Below are 19883 nucleotides of genomic sequence, written 5' to 3'. Positions count from 1 at the left end.
CAGCATTTTACTACCTTTTAGTTAGAAACTTCTTGCTCTTGTTGCCTCTAAATCTTGTATGAATCTTTTTCCAGTTACTTCTAATCTGCAAGCCAGGGGGCATGGAGAAGAGCCGATGACCCTTCTTTTAACCAGGGTGTTTTACATGTTGGGAGCCTATTTCCCTTCAGTGTTCTCCTATGTTACTCTTCCAGTCTTGCCTCAGAAGTCACATTCTCTAAATCTGTCGCTTTTCCTCTACTTGACGCCTTCCAATTAGCATAGATTTTTTGTAAGAGCAATGCTAATGGCTGGACCGTGTGCTCCAGACCTCACCAGGGCTGCACAGAACCAGGTAATTGCCTCCAATGTTTGCTGTCCAGCGGTCCAATTAATAATGCTTGGCGTGATATTTCCTTTTCCTTTGTGTTCAGTTTAAATCCTCTCCCTGCAATTTCTGGCAGTGTGATCAGCTAAAGGTTCTCAGTCCTCTTTCTCCTGTATATTTTAGTTTTACTCAAAGGTAGAGCTTTTGTACTTGTGCTTGTTGAATTTCACCCCATCGCTTTTTCCCTTTTGGGTGATCTCTCTCAACTGCCAATGCAATTGAGATTTTTGTTCCCGGTCTCCAAAGGCGCTTGTGAGATGTGCTGCTTTCTTGTCTTCTATGGATTTCATAGATGTCCTTTTTTATTCTTTCCTCTAGCTCATTTAGGAAAGCAGTGAATGGAATCACAAAAATCAGGAAATTATACTTCTTCCCTTGCTCTGTCAGCTTAACAACGTTCACGGAGTTTTCTCCCAAAGTACTTTGGGGAATGAGGATGTAGTTGCTGTCGTGAGAGGTACTGTCAAAAGTCTCTCAAAAAAACCCGACGTGTTGTCTACTGCTGCTCTGGCCGCAAGGCCCATTGCCGTGAGCAATGTTAGCAAAGAGAATTAGATGAGTTAGACTGACTCTGGTTTTAGCAAAGGTGTGCTGCCTGTGTCCTATCACCGCGTTAAACCCTTAGATATTGCTGTTGCCTGTTCAGTGATTCGCTCTAGTGCTTTCCAGCAACCGTTCCTCTCACAGACGTGTCGCTCCACCCTCCTCTGTGCCACAGCAAGGCTTTGGAGACACTCATCACAAACAGGGGACTTCCTGGTCCACAAGATGTTTCAAAACATCCTTTGAGCATCACTGAAATGTGTACTTGAATGACAGCATGAAGATTATAAAGAGGCGTTTTTTTCCTTTTAGTACAGAAAAAAGTACTTCTGGGCATGTAATTTGGATTTCATTTTAAAATTTGGTTTATGGTGCAGTGTAAACAAAATATTACAGGAATAAAATTTAGTAGTGAAGAAAAGGGTAGGGATTAGTACGAGAACTGTGTTGACTCTCACCCCTGTTGGCAGTGACCTGGCAGGGACAGGAGCTGAGGGAGGGTGGCTGCTCCTCTGCCTTGGAAACCGAAACCAGAACAGAGTTAACAAGGAGACTATAAAAATGTGGATGAAATGAGAACAAGATACATGCTGAGCATTTGTCCAACTGTAAAAAGAGCAGCGCTGCACAAGAAAGAGAAAGTTGAGAAAAGAATACACTTCAGGAACTGAAAAGAAACGAGCGCGTCTGAGAGGAAGGGTGCCTGAACACAAGCATCTCTTTGAGCTGCCCCCCGGTACCCTGCGGCCCCGGTGGCAGGAGCAGATGTCAGAAAGGACAGATGTCTCCTGTAGGTCGTGGGCCATGTCCCACGGTGGTTTCTGGTGGACTAAGGTGCCTCAGACAGCACTAAATGCCTTTATGTGAGCAACTGAATCAGGATCTGAGATTGTTCAGATTTAATGAATTTTGCCTCCAAGAGTAATTCTGGGAAGCCATTTACTGCAGGAGGGATCATTATTGTCACGTGTTTGCTGTTCTGTCTCTCCTGTTTGCTTTACTCTAGTGTGTAGGTTTCCACAGCAAGCCCGGGATGTGATGGGGATAGACACTGTGCAAAGCTGTAATGAATATTTTTGCTCCAAGAAGAGTTTTCTTCAAAGGATATAATGCCTCTGGCTGAAGTAGTCATATCTAATGATGTGCCTTTAGGAAAAGTGCACGCTGCTAGAACTGCAAAGGGAACTTTTTAACTGAAGCCATTTTACTCCGTGTTCTGTTTAAGGGAAGAAGTTGATAAGGAATAAGGGGTGTTTTACAGAGTTGCAGACTGATGGCTGGTCTGGAGAACCACCCACAGGTCGCCTTCATGAGCAATGAGGAATTTGTACAGTGCTCTTTCTGAAAGGAGAAATTAACTTACTTTATTTTACTCCTGCTTGTGTGGGGCTTACCTCCTTGGCCTGTGCGTGCTTATCTCATCCACTGTATGCCACATATAGCTGCAAGGTGGGAGTCGTGTTCAGATGACGTAGACCTGGTGTGCACATCGTGCTGATTTCAAGTAACGCATTCCATTTCTGATGAGCCAGTGAATGAGGTTTAGACTGGCCTTCTCCTTATTAGCAGCCATACAACATGGCCGAGGAGCTTTCCATGTGAACAGCAAGTTGGCAGGAGCAAACTGTAATTTGTGGGTCCTTCCTACAACATGGTAGAAAAGGAGGGGAAAGGGGAAAATGGCTGGAAGAAACCCCTTCAGCATGTTTCTCTGTTCCTCATCTCATTTCAGCTCCCTTACTGAGAGACTCGGGAGACATCTGCCACGTCGCCCACAGTTGTGGTAGACCGAGATCCCACGTGCTTGGACCGTATGGGTGTTTGTTGTGAGAAAGGCCAGACTGCAGAAGGATGCGTGCGGCTGTCTGTGACCTCTGCTTTTGAAAACGAAATTCAGCTCCAAGCTCTCTGCCAGGGATCGTCTGTCTGTAATTGCTTAGCTGAATGCAAATCTCATGCAGTTGACCACTGCCACATAAATTATTCCATGCCTTCCTCCCTCCCATCCTGCCCTCTGCTTGCCCTTACTGTCTGCTCACCACCCCCTCCCCACCCCCCAAAGAAAATACATTAAAAAACTGGTAAAAGTGTGCTAATGTACACAGCTGTTACTGCTGCTTTTTCACACCTCGGGGAATCATCTAGGTTTGAACCCTTCAGGGAGATGGAGAAATGTTTTAGCAACAGCAGGTTTGGTGATTACAAGCAGCGGTTGCCAGCCCGCAGTTCCTGCGGTGTGTATCCGCAGGACTCCTGGTGCGCTTCCCTCCATGACGCTCGCTCCGGTGCCAGGCATGGACCATGCCGTTGGCGGGGCGTGCTCCAGCGCCATGGCACGGCCTTTCATGGGGATGGGTGGGGATGATGTCAGGGCTCTGCTGCCTCACAGTCACTGCTTGTGGATACTTCTTTCCAACAGCAGGCACCTGATTGCAGTCTTGAACTTGCTGCATCCCAAAAGCTTGACGAAATAACATCTGCCTTGCTGCAAGGGGACATGGGGAAGGATCCTCAGGGAAGGGTCTCTGCATTGCAGGGACAGCTGGGTGGTGTTTTGCCGTTCTGACAGTGAACTATTCATCCAAATACAGAATCATAGAAATGGTTAGAGTTGGAAGGGATCTTAAATACCACCCAGTTCCACCCCCTGCCCTGGCCAGGGACACCTCCCACCAGCCCAGGTTGCTCCAAGCCCCGTCCAGCCTGGCCTTGAACACCTCCAGGGATGGGGCAGCCACAGCTTCTCTGGGCAACCTGGGCCAGGGGCTCACCGCCCTCACAGCCAAGAATTTCTTCCTCATATCTAACTAGTTCTAGATATAATATCTAACTAGTTCTAGACAGAACTAACAACATCTAACTAGTTCGAGAAAGAACTAACAAAGGGATGGAGCGAATGACAAGAAAGGAGAAAGGATACGCTCATATGACTATGATTGTAGAAAACACCGTAAGTCAAGGCTTTCTTAAAAGGAGGATCAAGGGCTGCCTCTCAGGAGCCAGGACGTGCTGGAGAAATGGGCTGCCAGGAATGCTGTGGGGTTTCAATAACGGTAAATGCAAAGCCCTGTCCTGGGCGGGGATAACCCCCTGTGCTATGCAGGCTGGAATCAGCTCTGCGGAGAAGGACCTACAGGTCCTGCTGGAGAACTTCTCGGAGTTGCAGTGATGGGATGGGATACAGGGGACACAAGTTTCAAGAAGGGAAGTTAGATATCAGGAGAATAAAATCCACCGTGCCAGTGGACAGACTTTAACGAGGGCTCAGAGATGATGTTTGATCTCCAGCCTCGGAGATCAAAACTCAACTGGACCAAGGCCCTGAGCAACCTGACCTGATTTTCAAGTTAGATCCAACTTCAAAGTCGGCCTTGCTTTGATGAGGGTTGAACCGGAGACCTCTATAGGTCCCTTTTTGACCTGGATTTCATGATTCTGTGGGATGTACAGAAAAAACCTTCTCATGCTAGAGGCTTAGAATATGTGTGTCGGTTAAGTTTCACTGTAAGATGGTTGGGTATTTCCTTACAGTAAAAGGCATTGTTACTAAATATCAGAGACTATAATACAATTGTATGTGCTTTAGCGTCTCTTCTCATCTTCTCCTACCCTGTTGCTAGCATGTGTAATCTAAGGGAGATCTTTTTCTGGCTGTGAGATCTGTTGACTATTACGTTTGGTTTCTCAGTGTTGACACAGTGTAGAAGCTTGTGATGATCTGTAGGGGTTCACCATACTTGAATTTTCACAGGCTCTTGCCTCTGTTCTTTACAGAAGAGCAGCAGAGTTGAGGGTGCTCTCGGACCTGCAGACACAGCGCTTGCTTGTCTGTTGGCACAGCTGGCGAGGCTGGCTGCTGCGCCTTTTCTGCTGTCACCTGAACAGCAGCAAGGTGGCCGTAAAGAGTGTATGAGTTCTCTGGGAAGAGAAAAACTGGGAAGGGAAGATGCTGCCCCGCAGCACCTTACTGAACCTAGTGATAAGCGATGCATGAAGGCAAAAGTACTGACGTAAGCTATAAAGACTGCCAAAGAGCGATACCGGGGGATTTTCTGATTAGATTAACTCCAGGGGAAAGCTTTTGGGGTTTTTTGCTGCCAGAAGCTTTTCTTTTGGCAATTGTGAAGGGCTGCGGGTGCCTGAGGTGGTGTGGAGCCAACACAGCAATAAGTGAGGGTAAAGGCGGTCAGCTGTGAGGAGCCATGGTTTTCCTGATGCAGCCTTGCCCTTGGTTTGCATCTCCAGTGCTCCTAAGGCTGCAGCAGAGCCGCATGCAAAGGCCACGGGATTACTTGTGGATTTACAGTCTGACTTAAACATGAAAACCCCTGGTGTCTGGCTGTGGGAAACCATGCTTCTGTGGAGGAGGGAGATGTAGCAGCGCTGGCAGGAGCTGTAGCTTGGTGTGTCACAGCCATCTGCTGTTCCCAGCTAGAGGAGTTGTCTTTGTGGGGCCAGAGCTGAGGGAAGAGGTTTTAAGACGATTTGGAAAAAATAAAAAATAATAAAAAAAAGGAAATAGCCCTGAGACCCGAACCTGGGGTTGCCCTCACTTCAGCCTCCCAAGGGTGCCTAACAGCAGAAGGGGCTGTCAGTCCCCAGGCCGTCTTTGTGGCCACAGTGGGGCAGGGAGGAGGGACACTGTGACACCGGGTTGGTTTCAGCTGCGGAGGAAGACTCAGTTGGACCCATTGACGTGTTTGATGGGCGTCAGGTCCTTCATGCCGTGGGTAGGTGTAGACGCGCTTTGGGGACTGAGGCGATTCACCTGGTTCCTAAATCATCTAGGCACAGGAGGTGGGTGCAGGTGCCCTCCTTTTATGTGGGGAGGGACACCTGAGCTCCCACTCTTGGGCAGGCATCTGGGGAGGGGGGGTATGTCAGTCCTGGGCTCCAGCATGTCCCTCCTGCTGAAGCTCCTGCTGTCCTGCAGTCTTTGTCAGAGTGTGCTGGAGGCACTCATTCTACTTTTGCTGCAGTCTTTCTGCACGGTTGTTTAATTATGGAGCTGATTATTTTTGCAGTTATGTTTTTGAGAGCCTGGCTGAGCACTGTTTAAAAGCAACAGCGAAAGCAGACTCCCTGAAAACACGGTGGTTATGCAGGCAGCATAGCTGGCTCATCAGGTCAGTTGTCTAATTAAGCAGGGAGTTTGAGGATTTTATGGATGCAAAGGCTACTTTTAAATACGTTGCTCAACCAGCGGGGTATTTGGCTTGCTATTGTCTGACTGCAAATAATACAAGTCTTGAATTGTCTTTGTTTTAATTTATTTTTATGCTTTGCGTGTTCTTTAAGATTGGCTCAGGTACGCTGGGAATTCATCACTGGATACCGTGCTGGGATGACCAGGACAGTATAAGACACGTAATTTTCTTCATTCATCTATGGAATTTGTGTGTGTGCATATGCATATTTGTCCATCATTGTGATTAGCGGTAAGCTATATGAAAATAAGGAACAGCCCCAGGATCTCAGGCAAAAAATAAAATTAAATTAAATATTTATTAGGTATCATGATTTATGGAATCTGTCTGAAAGTGAAGAAGCTTTTATGAACCGCATACAATCTCATAGTTATTAGGGGATTTTAGAACTTAAAATTAAGAAAGAAGGTATAAGTAGCTTGACAAGGATAAGGTTGTAGATGGATGGAGCTGGTCGCTACAGATTTCTTCCAAAACTTCATTTCACATGAGGCTGTCCTGAGTGGAACTGACTTTTTCAGTCGTTGATTTTTCCACCTAAGCGTGTTTAGATAGGCCTTGAAGGACAGTTTGCTGTATATGGTGCCTTCTTACAGGGAAAGTAGCTGTAAGCAAAGGCAAAGCCAAAAACTTTCAAGGTGGGTAGCTGATTCCCAGCAAAATTCCTTTTCATTTCCTCCACTGGTATGTGGTTATCTAGGCCATCTCTCAAACGTGATAAAACGCACGAGGAGCTTTACACACATGGGTAGTGGCACAGTAGCTGGAGGAGAGGTGTGGGTGGGGAAGAGGGGACATCCCCAACCAGCCTGGTGGTGCTTGGGGTTGAAAGCTAAAGTAGTCGGCCAAGGTTGTCTGATGGCCCTCGTTCTTGTGTCATGGGGACTGGAGCTGATTCCTGAGCGCAGCCAGTTCGTGAAAGCTGTTCTTTGTGCATCTCTTACGAAAGATGTCTAAGCTGAATTTAAGAGCTCTGAGCGTTGATGAATTTACTGAGCTCACGGTTAAATTGTTCTAGTGCTTAAATGTCTGCTGGATCAGGCTTCCGGTTGTTAGGAGGGCTAATGTGTATTTACACTGTGATGAGCAAGTATCGCCTATTAAACTGGAGATAAAAGTGGAAGCAATGCAATATCTGGGGCTTGGGGACAGAAGAGAAAATAACATAATTACAATTCTGTTTCCTGCTCTATTTTTCTTTAGTGCTGTCTTGAGGATTGTAATTGCATATATTTTAATGATTTCTGTAGAGTTTATGATTTATTTTTATAAACCAATGACAGCGAAGTATCAGCTTAGTCTACAAAGCATAAAAAATAGCTTGCCATAATTGAGTTCCAGTTGTAAATTCTATTAAAGCTTTGTTTAATTTGGAAGTTTTATTTTTAAGGGAAGTTCCATAAACCTAATGCAGTTACCAAATAGAAAACCCTGCAAAACTCTGCATGTATTAAAATTCATTAATATTAAATTAATTACATAGCATGCTGTCTTTCGAAAGATGAAACATTACATTTTGTTCATCTGAGTAAGAGGTCTGCATTGATTTGGCTGAGAATTGTTTGTTTTGAACAGAAAGTAAAATGCAGATGCTGTTCTGGCTGATCTGTGTTGCTTCAGCCGGAGGGAAGGTGTGACGACTTCTGCAGAACACCTGGAAGGTTAGGAGAAGTGAAATCTGAAGCAGTTTTCTTGAAAGCAAATGACAGAAGGCAAATATAATGTTTGGGGGATTTACCAGATGGTGTACCTTCAGAGAATCTTGCAAGGTCTGTTTAGAAAGGAGGGAGGGCATTCGGTGTTGGAAGCAACAGTGCTGTGATGGGGATTTATGTGCTGGAAGTGTAACAGACCCCCCCGTCTGTATGGATGTAGGGTTTCTGCAGTGGGGAAATATCCATAAAGACGCACAGGGAAGAAAGTATTTCAGGTAGGAGAGCAGTTGCCTATACCAGTTCCTCAATGCTCCATCTTGTTCCATTAATACTTGGGGCTTTTGGTTTATTTTCCCCCCCCCGGAATTATCTACAAAAGAAATCATAGGTTTCTTGGGCTCAAAAAGTTCAGATTGGGTTGGTTTTGGTTTGGTTTTGGTTTGTGGGGTTTTTGGGGTTTTTGAGTTCTTTTTTTTTTTGGTGGGGCTCAGTTCAGGAAAAACTCAATGAGCTCATTGTCTTTTTTACCTCGTCAGCGTACTTTGACTGAGAACAGTCTGCCACCATTTCCCTGCGGACATCCATCGCCTGCATATTCCTCAGCTCTTCTCATTTTGACTTCTGTTGCATTAGGCATCGCTCGTCTTTCACCTCTCTGACAGCTTCATCCTTTCCTCCGACTCAGATTGGCCTGTGGACATTTGCAAGCAGTCTTTGAAACTCTGGCTGAGCCGGGAAAATGCATAGTTGGTGTCGTGAAAGCCTGATCATTCATCCTGACGTTTTCTTGCCATGTTGCATTAATTAGCTTTAGCCTACAGGTGGAGCAGGACGAAGGCAGAAATACTTTTCTTGGTGATTATTGGAATAAATTGCTAATATTTGTAAGATTGATAAAGTGAAAAGCGGGCATGAGCTATTAGATTAATAAGTCAGACTGTTTTGTACACTCCTCTTGCTGTTGTTATTCTCATAGGAAAGATCGAAATTATTTATATGCTGCAGTAACTCCAGTGCTGTCTGCGAGAATGGCTAGGACACCCTTTTTATGTTACTGTCCCTTGAACGCAGATGCAGGAGCACCTCTAACTGTCATTCAAAGTATATTTTGTGTTAAGGAATGTGGCTTAGTTGATTTCAGCAAGCTTTTTGGTGGTTTATAAGTAGTAAAGATTATGTATCCCCTGTGGTACTGAATCAAGAATGCCTGTTGTCTATCAGCGTTTGTTATTGATACGTGTATGTCACAGCACAGGCCAGATTCCTCACTTTATTAATCGTGTATCACAAAGGTGCAAAGTGAGTAAATGGATGTCTGGCGGTCACTCAGGGCTTCTGCAGAAGAGATAATGGAGTTAAGCCTCCTGGTTTCTAATGCAACATCCAACACTCAACATCTGCTGTCAGAGCAGAGTGTGCAACACTGTAAGGTCAGATGGGGAATGAGTTCCCAGCAGGCTTATCCTTCATCTTGTGGGATGAACCATCAGAAGAGTTTCAACCCAAAAAATCTCCTTCTCAAAGAGGCTCAGTCATCCCTTCTGCCTCTCATCAAGCTCCCAGAGCCAGCTGGAGCTGAGACCTACTTCACTCTCTTTCTCTCTCTCAGACCTCCAGTTTCAGTTCCAGGTCTTGAAGCACTGGAAAAATGAGCAAATCCATTTCTTTAGGTTGCTAACTACCTTTTCTGTCATTTTATATCTCATTCCACACTTGAATGTTTTGTGTTTCCTTTTCCATTTCAATTGCGAGCTCTTGGATTGCGCTATAAAGTCATTGTTGAGTTAAAGCTCTCCCTACTATCAGGTATCTTTGCCCGACTCGTGTAATTACGGTCTTGAATTTTGTGCTTTAGCTTTGGAAAAGCAATGTGGACTGCTCTCTTTTAGTCTGTGCCAGTTGAGACAGTTTTATTAGGTATCAGACCATTTCTCCAACTCCACAGGAAACTTTTGTTACTCTGGGGTATTAATAGGCCTCTTAAACAGACTGGGCAGGCAATGTCATACGCTTTTGTGTTATCCAGCACAGTAGTGCTGCTGGAAACCTCTGGAGATGGATGGCGTTAGGGAAGGAAGTAAAAGAAGAGGGGGAGTATTGCATTCAGAATACATGTCTGAGTTCTCTGTCCCTGGCTCCCTTATGTGTGAGCCTACAACAGCCTTTTATGACCTTGAAAACTGTCTATACCCATCTGTCGTCTTTTTGTTTAAAAGTCCTAGCTTATTCGTTCTTTCCTTGTAGGTCATACACGTGGGGTTTTTTTCTTATTTGTGATTGTTTTTGGATTGTACCCATTGCCTTTCTTTGGCCTCACTCCCCATACCCATATTGTCAGTAGGGACAGGGATGTAGACTGCGTGCAGTACTCCGGTACCGAGGGGCATGGGGGGTTACTTCTTCCGCTTTGAAGTTTCTGCTGCAGCCGAGACATTTCAGGGCCTGTTTCTTGTCTTTGCAGTAACGTGACGTTTCTGATTCACGTTTAGTTTGTGACTCTCAGTAACGTGCAGACGATGTCCTGCAGAACCTGCAGCCTGTGCAATGGTTCTTCACCCTGTCTTTCGGTAACACGCTGACTCTTTTTCAGTGGGATATCTTGCAATTTCCACATCGGATAACAAATATCCCCCCCCCCTTTTTTTTAAATCTTGTGATATGTAGGGATAAATCTTTGCTGGGTAAAATGTTGTTTCCTGACTTGGAAAAAAGTCTATTTCCAGCCTTCTCCAGTGCACAAGATAATTCTATATTCCAAGATTTGAATTCTTGTGAATGAGAGTCAAAAAGCAGTGCATGAACAGAACATTGGGGTTGTTAATCAAATTAATCTCTTAGAGTGAAGGTTAAGCAACTGGGCTTTATTTTGTTTTCCACATACGCTCATTTCAATACTCCAGTCTATCCCAGGAGCTGTGCGGCTGCACACAGAAATACCAACCCTTAGGAAGAAGATGTATTTAAATGCTTTGGTGTGCGCCCTGCAACTATATTTTTATTCTGGTCCTTATGGTGTTCCCTTAGTTTGTTGCTTATTGATAGGAGACTCATCTTGAGTGAGTATTAATCTGTTTTTAATTATGGTGTCTAAAGTGATTTAACGTCTGCCAGTGATTTCTAAGACATAAAATTTAGATGTTAAAAATGTGATTCACATGAAACGGGAAAGGTTTTAGTGTTTCAAAACTTCTCAGTAATTCTGGCATTCTGCCCAGTACTAATGCCTATCTACTAAAAACAAATGGTAAGAGAACTTTAATTCTAGCTTTCTTATGAAATGAAGGTCTTTTCAAGTCAGGTTTGGCATGATTTTCTCATCTCAGTTAATTTTTCATATTTAGTTTGAAGGTGCTTATGATTCTGAAAGGCGAGAAAATAAACCCCAGAAGCAGCCTAGTCCTGGCAAGTTCAAAGGGTGTTGCTGACGACGTGACAATCAAGTACACAGCTGAGAAATGTTCAAAAGAAATAAGGGAACAGGATTGGGAATAGGATCAGAAAAAGACTTGCTGAGTCTTAAAGTTCGGCCTCACCGCTGTAGGCAGCCACATCAGAGATGTGTCTCATAAACTAGTCAAGCTTGAACCCAACAGAGACGGACCTCAGCTGCCTGATCCCAAGATACACGTGCTTCCTGAAACCAGAGTAAGGGAACATGTTTGTAGGGTTATTGATGTATTTTGCATTAGGGTGGTATGGCCAAGTCAACATCGTTCTTTCCTTCACCCAAAGCCTGTCTGGTTCCTTCCCTCTCTCCACACATTTGGTGCGCATTTTCTCAGCATGGTTGTCCTTCCCTTCCCATGATGCCCAACAGCTCTGCGCATCCCTTCTGCCTACTTCAGTCTAATTTTCCCACTGTCCCAAATCACTGAAAATCCAGGTTTCACCCTCCACACACCTTAGTGGCCCTCTCTCCATCTACCATACTCATCCCCGCCACCATGTCTACCATCGTTCCCCTCTCCCTGCTGCTCTTCCCTCTCTCTTTCCTCTCTTCTCTTGCCCTCACCGCCACAACGTTGCGCAATAATGCAGGTCCAAACTGTCCCACGAGCCTTTTATCAGGTGCTGATCTGCAGCAGCTTTCTGTTTCTCCAGGCTTCACTGGTTCAGGTTAGAGGGTAGTGATAGTGGTGGTGACCTTATCTTCTATTTGTACTGTTTCTCTTCACTTTCCCTTCCAGCTTCTCCTTTGCTTTTGAGCATCTCTGCATCTTCTTTCCCATTTTGTGCTCCCCTGCTCCAGCCACCCTCTATCTTCCTCTTTCCTGCCCATCGTCTGCTCTTGCTCTTTTAATAAAGCTCCTTGATTTCTCTGCTTGTGGGCGCTCCTCCTTATCCCTGAGACAGTCCAGCTCACTTGCCAGCGATTGTCTCTGTCTCCCCTCTTCTACCGCTCTCCCAGTTACAGCATTGACGTTTTCTTGTCATGTTCTTCATCTTTCCCGCACCAAACACTGCCTGCTGCCTCTACCCATCTCTGTCTTGGAAATCCTATGAGGTTCCCCTCTGACAGAGACCACCATATGTGTCAACTTCCTCTCTTTCATCCGCTTCTTCAGCATCTCCACATGAGATTTCTTCACCTGTGTACCTGCTCAGGTAGCTGCGAGGCAGCTATACTTTAGAGACCAGCAGCAGGCCACTTATGTTTAAGGACCACGTAATTTCTGAAGGTAGGTGAAATGAATGAGCACCTCTCTTCTGGTGCTCAGAGCTCCTGCTCCTCATCCAAGCTGGAGCACCTGGATGGTCAGAGCTGCCTGGAGCAAAAACCTTGGAGGGGAAAGGCCCACGGCAGCAGCGCTGCCTGGACGGCTGCTGGGGCTCTCTCCTGCAAGAGACCAGTGGGGTACAGGAGAGAGGCAGTCTCTGCTCTAAGGACCACTAGCCACTTTTTCAATTTAGCATCACAAATTTCATGCCCGTGGAAATGTAAGAAGATCCAAAGCGATATGCTGGACTGCTGGGTTTCAGTGTAAATCCATGTCCTGTGAAGCAATGGGGCTGCTTACGTGGGAAAAAGCAGGAGCTGAGGAGTTCTAGAAACTAGTGGAAAAGTGTTAAAAGTGATAGAACAAAATTAGGAAGCCAAGTTTTTCTCGTTATCGTTTTACCAGGAAAAAGAGTATGCCTGGTCTGAAAAAGAGGATGACAATTTGGCAGTAGGTGCTACATACCTTTACTACCGTGCAGATTGTCCTTTTCTTACTTACTAAAGCTGTCAGACGTTTTGGTTTCCCCTTTAAGCAGAATTAATGGCAGCTTCATCTGCAGTGACTATTTTTTCCTTGTTTTATAAAATATGGAAGAATGCTGTGCTTATGTATTATCTTTGTACTCATAATAGACATTAATAAGTAAATCCCTGTAAGATGGCAGGGATGTTTAGAAGATAAAAAAATCCCGCTGTCGTTTTTTCTGTGTTTAGAGTGTGTGCCGCATCAAGGCATTTTAGTTGCAGTGGGAAGCTGTTTCCTTTTTCATGACTTTATGTATGACTGCAGTGTATTACAGAATTCTCTAGTGCTAGGAAATAAAAGCTAGAACCACGTTTTCACACAGGAATTCAGAAGTTTGAGACAAAAAGTTTAGTTATGATTCAAAAATACTTTTTTTTTTTTCTTTTTTTCCCCTTGCAATATAGAAGGAGGTCAGCATGGCCTGGATATCCCACACCGGAGAGAGCACATCTATCGCCAGCACGAGCTGGGAAGAGCTACAGGATGGAAAATGGAGATGCTGAAGAGACTGGGAAGATGGAAGCGCTCCTGGCAGCGTGGCTCGGTAGCAGAGGAACAAGTCAAGTATGTGCCATCCTTGCATCTTTGGTGGTATCTTCATCATGACATCATGGCAATGCCTATAGATTTGCGACTGGCTGAGTCCCGTTGCGTGAGGTGCTGTACAGTCGGAGGAGGTGTGAAAGGAGGTAACATTAAGAAGTGGGTGCTGAGAGCAACGGATGCAGAAAAAGCGTATGAGGAGGCAGGTGGATCCAGGGACCTGCTGGGTGGAATTAAACCCCAGGGGTTATTCTGATAATGATTGCTCTTGTTATACCTGGAATGAGTTTTGGAGCCACATTTCCATCTGCGGGTTGACCTGCGGTTGTCAGCCTTGCAGGCAAAGCCTGCGCTTCCCAGACCATCGTTAACTGGCCCCATGTTTGCTGCTAATATGCTCAAAGCAAAGAGAACCCAGCCCATTGCTTCTAATGGGACCTCCGGAGGAGGGTGCCTGTGGGGGACATGGAAGGTGCCCAGAAAGCACAAGGGAAGCATCATCTGTGGTTTGTGGTCCCCTCGTCTTTCCGCCTGGCTCTTTGCAGAATGCGTTTTCCTCCCTGGCTTGGTAGCGAGTGAGGAGCCGTACCTGCTGTGGGGGCGGTGGGGAGAGGCAGGGGAGGGACCTGGCTGGGTCAGGGATGGAGTTTGGGTGGGCAGGGCGAGGCTGAAGGGTTTCGTCAATCTGTGTTTCAAGTTCTTAATGACAAAACAAGCAATGAAGGTCAATTAAATGATCTCCTAAATGAATCATCAGGCAAATAACATGGTTTTAGTAGAATCTTTCATCTGAAGGTTTATCAGCTTTTGACAGAGAAAAAATGTTTTTATTCTTTTGAGCATTTTCCTGGAAGCGATATTTCTTTTGCTCGTTTCCCCTTCCATATATTTTTGCTGGAGAGTTGTTTACCCTCTTTCTGCTCTGGTAAGAACGACATGGCAGTATATTCACAAGTAGGAGGCACAGATGAACCTTTCCAGGTAAAACTGGGTCCCGGTTGAACCTTTAACTGCTCCACATTATCGCGGCACCATAAAGACATGTTATTTTGTGTTGGCAGCAGGTTTGGCTGAATAAGCAGCTTGCTGTGGCACAGGGCGGGTAGTGACTCACCTCCCCGGTGAGTCAGGCTTAAACACCACATAATGCCTTGGGGAAACTCCATGTTTACGTCCTCAATTTTCTCTCAATTCACTAGGCTCGTTTTTAAGACATTTGAAATACGACAACGCAGCTACAGAAAGTTGCTCTCTGTAGCATACCTCAACATAAATGTTCCATCTACTGCTAATTTCTCCTGCTACTGTCTCCTGGCAGTAGGTCTTCCCTTTAACTTATAATATTTGAGTGATGAGAGACCTCCTCACTCTCTACAGCTACTTGAAAGGACATTGTAGAGAGGTTGGTGCTGGTCTCTTCTCACAGGTAATTAGTGATAGAACAAGAGGGAAGGGGTTCAAGCTGCAGCAGGGTAGGTTTAGGCTGGACATTAGGAAAAAATTCTTCACAGAAAGAGTGGTTAGACACTGGAATAGGCTGCCCAGGGAGGTGGTGGAGTCACCATCCCTGAATGTGGTTAAGACTCGTTTAGATGTGGTGTTAAGGGATATGGTGTAAGGGAGAACTTTGTAGAGTGGAGTTGATGGTTGGACTCGATGATCCCAAGGGTCTTTTCCAACCTAAATGATTCTATGATTTTTGAATTACTTTTTCCTTAAAATAAACACAAAACTTTTTTTCTTTTTTTTTTTTTTTATTAGAAAATGACATGGGTCTGCCTGTTCACGTGATGAATTCAGCCCTGACCAGTTGGATTGCTTGAGATCCGTCTTCTCTGGTCTGTCCTGGGCTTTCCGTCCCACCCACAACCCGATCATCCCCATTCCCTCCCTTGGCAGACACCAGAGCTCGCAGCCTCGCAGGAGGCATCTTCACTGTCCTTCCTCTGCCGAAGCAATTTCGAACTTCTAACGGTCTTACCTATTGAAAGTCACTTTAATTACCATTCTCTTTTCAGGCTTCGGGCTGTGAAGTGAGTGCCTTTGATCAGATTAATAGTTTTTAGTTTTAAGAGATGTGCGTTTTCACCTCTTGTGACACATTGAATATTTGGCTTGCTGTAAAGGCTATTATGCTAAACACGTGTTATGTTCACTTAAATGTGTTTTTATCTTTGGAAAACCTTTAAGGAGCTTAGCAGGGCAGAGAGAAGTACGTTCTCTCCGCAAATGCTGGATGCGCCTGAGTTTTCCTGCCCCTCTCCCTCCTGGGGACTCTCTGCCTCCTTGCAAAGCCGGGCTCAGGCTGGCTCCCCTCCGACCCCACGCTCTCACCCTGTTTTGGGGGGGCCACAGGGCAATGGTGTGTTTGATAAAGGCGTTATCAAACACATTGCACGAGCATTTCTCCTTCATGTATCCTGTAGACATTTGAGGTAGAAATCCTTCTCTACATCCTCCCAGTGGTCTAACTAACTCTTCCAGATTTATCTTTTTTCTTCTTCAAAGTTTCATTTTTTTCTGGCAGAGACTGGATATATTTTAGCTGTTTAATGCAATCTGTTTTTCCTGTTTTTTACCTGTAGCTGCAGCTGTTTCAGAGAGTAACTTATAAGAGATTAACCTCCACGATGCAAGCAGAGTTAAACGTTTCTTCCCAACGCAAAACCTTGGTTTGAAATGGTGCAGCAATTAACTAAGATTCGTTAGAAAGGGGGGAGTCCTTTACTCTCACTTTCTGATTAATGCCTCTACTTTAAACTCTTATCCATTTATCCCTCTATATATCCTATTGTTCTCCCCTCCAGATAGGGGCTTCATACAAACACTGTTTTAATTACTTTTATAATTAGTCAGCGGCAAAATCTTCGATGAAATGCCTCTTCTACTTATTGAAATCTTTGCTGCTTTTTTCATGTATTATACACAACTTCTCATTAACTTTTTCAAGTCTAATTAAATTTCTCTCATCATTCTTACATTCGCCCCTCCAGTATCACTCTTTGCTAGTTCTCCTTGTGACATTACATTCTAGATGACATCACAAAATCTCATTTGTTTCAGGGGAGAACGCATTTTAGAAAATGAAGACGGGGAGCAATTTTTCTTTGTTTTTAAAGGAGACTTCTTTCTGCTTTGCTGAAAATTACCTGATATTCTCAGGAACGAACAGAAAAACACTTTGTAAATCCAGTATAAACAATTAATTCTCTGTCCTAAATTATCTTCCCCTAGTGTTCCTGGTGAGCTGTCACTGACCTTAATGCACCATTTCCACAAAGTCTGATATTATCAAAACATATTTAACAATCCGTTCCTATTTGCTGCTTGTATTTTTGCCATTCACTTCCATGAAAAGGTGTTTTCAGTCCTTAATTACAGATAGCATTTGGTAACTTGCGTCTTTCACTGCCCCTTGGCTGTATCTTGGAACTGCGTTGCCACTCCCCGCATGCTCCTGGCGCGAGACTTTTGGAGTGGTGCGCAGAGATTTAGCTGTGGTGTTAATGGGAATCACATAGCTACATCCCCAAGCAGGGCTTTGGAAATGAATCCCTTCCCCCTGTGGATTTATCAGGGAGTAAGGGGTTTATTTATGTGAAATAACATGGATAAACCTCAGTTTATCTTTGAAAACTTGCTATTTTTGCTTTTTGTCCCTTATCTATATCTGCTTCAAATTTACAGCATTTATGGTAACTGCTAATGCTTTCTTATGAATGTGCTTCCAAACCTTTTTATTTTTAGCGATCGGATTACCTGCCTGTTCTTTAACCTTTGAGCACTTGTTTTTCCATCTCATGATTTTGCCCTAAAATAGGGGTGAGACTAGAATGCTGATGTGGAAATGAATATTCCCAGCCACGGACCAAACCATAACCATTTTTCACTTGATTCTTTCAACTTGGCACGAAGTCCTCAGATAAATTTGTGTGAAGTTTCGGAGAGACTGCACAGCATTTGAATCGCAGGGCGCTGGGGGTTCACACTCACCTTCAGGAAGATTTGCCTCAGCTTGTCAAGCGCTGCAGAGCCCCACCGCAGGCAAGGTCCCCATGAGACAGCAGCCTCAGGGCAGAGGAGCCACCTTCCCATCCCGCGTCCCCACCAGGAGTCACCACCTGGTTGTACCAGTGCCTTAGTGCTGGTTAAAGGCCACTCTCAAACTCCTCTGGAGTCCATCTCACGCTTGCTTCTGAACTTCTCAATATAAAACATCCCATCCTGCTGGTGGTGGAACTCATCCAGACCAGCCAATTATGGTGACACCTTGCTAAAAAGAGAACCAAACTTGGAAAAGACTTCCTGTACATTTTTGTTAGAGGCGAGCTGCCCCCAGATCTGTTTGACTGAGCCCTACCCTGAGGCGAGCTATGTGACATTAGACTTTCTTGCTTTGTGTGTAAAAGCAAAGTTCCAGTGATTAACAGTCTCTTCCTGTGATTATTATCCTTTGTTTGAAAAAGAAAAAAAAAATAAATTCCTTTTTTCCAGTTTTAATTTCCCTGGTTTTAGTTTCAATTTCCAACCATTGCTTCTTACCGTGCCTTTCTTCATGAGATTAAAGCAGTTTTCACTTCTCCCCATGAAAGTGCTTACATGTTTATAACATTCCCTCTCGTTTTTCCTTTTTGATGAACAAAGCTAATGAATTCTTTGAATATCATCAAATAAGGTATTTTCTCCCATAAAAAAAAAATAAAAATAAATCGGCACGCAACTCCCTACACATCTTTCAGCATGAATTTCTCCAGTGCAGTATTCAGAGGTTATACGTTTCCATTTAATCCTACTCTACCCTCCTTTATTCGTATATCCACACATTTCTTGGACATTGTGTTATTCTGGGAGCTGATGTTACTTGCTCACCATGACACATAAGGTCATGTAGCACCACAGCTATATTGAAACAAGAAGGATTCAGTAAAGAATTTATTTATTTAGTGTCCTGTAGTTGAGACACACTGACATCACCAGGACTTTTGCTGGTTGCTCTCCAGCGTCGTTCTTTTCACCGTCAGTCATAGCAGGAGAGGGAAAGCTGCCCGTATCAGCGGCGCTGCTGTATCCTCCTCCTCCACTCGGCAACTGGTGCGTTGTTTGGTCTGGTTCAACTTCAGTCCTGGTCAATGGGAAATGTCCTTCCACTGGCCCCAGATCAGCTTCACTTCAGTAGGCGTACTGGGTTCACAAGGAGGGAGGGACAAGACAGGGCTCTCTCTGTGTGAGGCGATGCTAATTCTGCATTGGTCACAGCCGTTTCTGTCTTGAGCTCATCTCGAGTGATGTCCTTTCACCAGTGGAAGCGTGTTAATTTAAATGAGATGTGGATGTAGTCACAGGTTTCTGTTGTTAGTAAATATTGATGCCTTATGGAAAGACTTTTAAATTGGTCTCTCTCCGATTTGCTCATTTTACTATGGGAAGCGATCTACAAAGCATTTAACAAGCATGAAATTCTCCTTTATGGTTGAAGTGCAGGTTCTCTAGTATTTTCTTACGGTTTACAAGATAAATCTGACCACTATCTGTCTGAGGAGGTTTAATGCCCAGCTCACAGCTGCTGGCTGGATTTCTGGCTGTAGCTATGGCTCATCTCACTTCAACCTGTTTGGGATCTTCCTGGCCCTTACACTCAGTTCACTTTTGATACTGGCCCAAGCGATGAAGCTGTGGCACAGACGGGCTTTTAGACTGGGCTTCATCCTGTTCCCCTTGAGCTTTGTACTGTCTGAACTAATTTAAAATGACTCCCTTTTGCGTGATTTATGCGATGCTAAGATGCATTTAGGTAAGGACCAGAGCCTGTGCTGAGTCTCTCTGTGTAGCCCTTGGCGTCCGGTTGTCCTTGCGGTAAGAGATCTAGAGTTTGTTTGGTTTTGTTTTCAGCTGTAGGTGGTCTGCATGCTCCTGTCCAGAGGCCCTGTGCAGGCTGTGCTGTAGTCTCTGCTGTGCATTGCGTGAAGTCTGTAATTATAGTGCAAACGGCTGCAAGGTTTTGACCTGAGCAAGTTTGAAAAAGCGATCTGGGTTGTGAAGTGCAGGGCAGGGAAGAACCAAGCCTGCGCTCACCGCATTGATATCAACTAAGGTAAGGCTTTGTAGAAATAATGGGAAATTTTAAGTCTTCACCGACTGTTTTATAATTACGTGGACAAAGGGATTCTGCAAAGACAGGTTTAGAGCTTTACAGTTTAATAGAGCACGGTACCTTACCTTCTTTGCAGTGATAAGAGATGCTTTGGGGATGCCTTCTATAGCGTTTGACCTTCCTGCTCTAGGTATTGGCCATTTTGTGTTCTTCCCTCCGCGCAGCGTAGGT

General features: G+C 44.7%; 1 long non-coding RNA gene across 1 annotated transcript in view; it reads left to right on the top strand.

The window, feature by feature from the left end:
• The window catches only part of LOC141742116 (uncharacterized), a 95647-nt gene that overhangs the window by 53056 nt on the left and 22708 nt on the right, over positions 1 to 19883 (top strand). Inside the window, exon 2 of the long non-coding RNA XR_012586594.1 lies at positions 13423 to 13582. This is a non-coding gene — a long non-coding RNA (uncharacterized LOC141742116). The remainder of the gene's footprint in view (positions 1 to 13422; positions 13583 to 19883) is intronic.

This window comes from Larus michahellis, chromosome 4 (assembly GCF_964199755.1).
Source record: "Larus michahellis chromosome 4, bLarMic1.1, whole genome shotgun sequence".
Lineage (NCBI taxonomy): Eukaryota > Metazoa > Chordata > Aves > Charadriiformes > Laridae > Larus > Larus michahellis.
This window is presented reverse-complemented; position numbering and strand designations above follow the sequence as displayed.